This window comes from Silene latifolia, chromosome 7 (assembly GCF_048544455.1).
Source record: "Silene latifolia isolate original U9 population chromosome 7, ASM4854445v1, whole genome shotgun sequence".
Lineage (NCBI taxonomy): Eukaryota > Viridiplantae > Streptophyta > Magnoliopsida > Caryophyllales > Caryophyllaceae > Silene > Silene latifolia.
This window is the reverse complement of record NC_133532.1, coordinates 114,760,712-114,763,264: the sequence shown is the minus strand read 5'-3', so window position 1 is coordinate 114,763,264 and position 2,553 is coordinate 114,760,712. Positions and strand designations below refer to the sequence as shown.

General features: G+C 41.1%; 1 non-coding gene across 1 annotated transcript; it reads right to left on the bottom strand.

The window, feature by feature from the left end:
• Nucleotides 1-1,348: 1,348 nt before the first annotated feature.
• LOC141593778 (small nucleolar RNA R71) lies at nt 1,349-1,455 on the bottom strand. Its single transcript, XR_012521843.1, has one exon. It is a non-coding gene; the product is annotated as a small nucleolar RNA R71 (small nucleolar RNA).
• Between the last annotated feature and the right edge of the window lie 1,098 nt (nt 1,456-2,553).

Below are 2,553 nucleotides of genomic sequence, written 5' to 3'. Positions count from 1 at the left end.
GTCTTTATGCTATGATTAGTAGATCGATCGGTCTTGTTCTCATGCATATTAAGTGTTCGTAGAATAGTTTGAACGAAAGTTTGACTCTTTCTTTGACATGTTTGGCTTGTCTTGATGCTTATGCTATTGGAAGGTCTATATGCCATGTTAGTATTGAGTTCATATTAATTAAGTGACAACTTGTTAATGAACTCGAGGTGATTAGGAAATTAGTCTTAATTCCTTGGCCATTGTCATCACCCATGTCTTGTTTTGATCTTGTTTTATACCCTCCTACCCAAGTGAACCCGAAGACTCTAGTTCTTCAATCAATTGAATACAATCTCATTTAGTTTAATTTAACTTGTTTGCATCTTCGTTTTAGATAAATCAACATCTTATTTTTATTTGACTAAACTAAAGACTTAAACAAACCAAGTATCTAACCCCCGCCATCTTTGTGTTCGACACCCGAATAAATACTACTTTTATTTGGATCTTTATAAATAGTTTTTGGTACCGGAAGTGACGGCAAATCCCTTATATCAAAATGGCGCTGTTGCCGGGGATGGCGTTAGGTTATGCTTAGTTAGTTAGAGTCTTAGGCTTAGTCTTTACTTGTTGTTTACTTGTTTGTGTAGTTTGTGTGCTTCTTGTAGAGTGTGTGTGATTTTTGCCTTACCCTAGTGTGTAAAAGCACTAGGAGTCTTACGGTTTGTCAAGTTGTATGCCTAGGAGGAACCACCAAGCTTTGCTCTTTGACTCCGACCCCGAAAGGCTTTTTAGAGCCTTAAGGAATAGGACCATTGCAAGGGGTATAACCTCTTCTCAAGCAACCATAAACCAAGCAAATCCACCCATCCAACCTCTCATTGAAAACACAACTCAACAACAACCAAACATTACAATTGAGCCTTCAATAGAAAATCCATTTCACAACTTCCAACTTCCAAATAACCCACCTCAAACACCACCTTCTCATATACCAAATCCACCACCACCACCAATGGCTTTACGCGATCATAACCGTCCAAACCATGATGATGCTTGTGACCCCAACAATTTTGGCACCTTGGCTCCAAACAATTTTGAGATGCACCCGGCTCAAGTTGGCCTAATTGAAAAAGACTTGTTTGGAGGTCACATTGAAGAAGATGCTCATGCTCACCTAAGGAGGTTCAAGAGGAAGGTCTCTATGATGAAAAAGAATGGGGTATCCGAGGATACACTAAGGATGATGTTATTCCCATTTTCTTTAACGGGCAAGGCGGGTCGTTGGTTGAATGTGCACCCTCCGGACACATTTACTACATGGGATGCCTTAGCCAAGGCGTTCCTAGAGAAGTATTATCCATCATCCAAGACCGCCATGCTCCGAAATAAGATCCACACTTTCCAACAAGAGGATGGAGAATCCTTGGGTGAGGCATGGGACCGGTATCAAGACCTCATTGCTAGTTGCCCTCACCATGGGATTCCGGATTGGTATGTCATCCAAACCTTCTTCCAAACTTTGTTGCCAAGAACTAAGGAGATGGTAAATGCCTCCGCGGGGGGAGGATTTGATCACTTGAATGATGAAGAGGGCACGACATTGATCAAGAAAATGGTGGACTCCGAGGCAAACTATGGCACAAGAGTGAATGTCTTGAGAAGAAGTAAGCACCCTCCCGAATTCTTAGTGAATGTGGAGACTAATGCTAAGCTTGATATGCTCACCAAGAAGCTTGAAGAGTTGAGCAAAAAGAAGCAAGTGAACCAAGTGAATCAAACTACCACTTCTCATGGACCATCCATGGAGGAAGTGATGCAAAGATCAACATGTGAGTCATGTGGAGGGATGGGTCACACTTATGAAGTATGTGCAAATAACCATTACAACAACTTTGATGGGAACAATGTGCAAGAGGTGAATGCTTTCCAAGCATTTAACAATTTCTCCAACCGTCCACCTAGGCCCTCATTCAACAACAACCAAGGATCCAACCAAAACTTTGCCAACCAATCTCAAGCATACCAAGATTATGGGTGTAACCAAGGGAACCAAGGTAATCAAAACTTTTACCAAGGAAATCAAGCCAATCAAGGGTTTGGTCAAGGATTCAATCAATGGAACAACAACAATTGGAACAATCAAGGCTACAACAATAATCAAAGGTACAACCAAGGGCAAAATCAAGGTTTTAATCAAGGGTATCAAGGGAACAACCAAAATTCCAACTTTAAAGATCAAGGATATGGCTTTCCTTTTCCAATTTCCAACCAACCTTTCAACCAAGAGCCACCACCCCAAGTAAACAATACCATGGGAGATGATAAATATGAAAACTTAGTGAAGTTGATAGGGGATTTGGCAAGTAATACCCAACAACAAATCAAGAGTCTTGAAGCAAAAGTGGCTTCCCAAGCTCTCGTGAGTTCTCAAAAACCACCGGGTGTATTTCTAAGACAAGGGCAAAATCCAAGGGACCCTATGAAGTCAAAGGAAGTTAATGCTATCATGGTTGGAGTTGAAGAGGAAAAAGAAGAGTCATTTGATTTGCCAAGTCAAGAGGAGTTATCTTACACTACTCC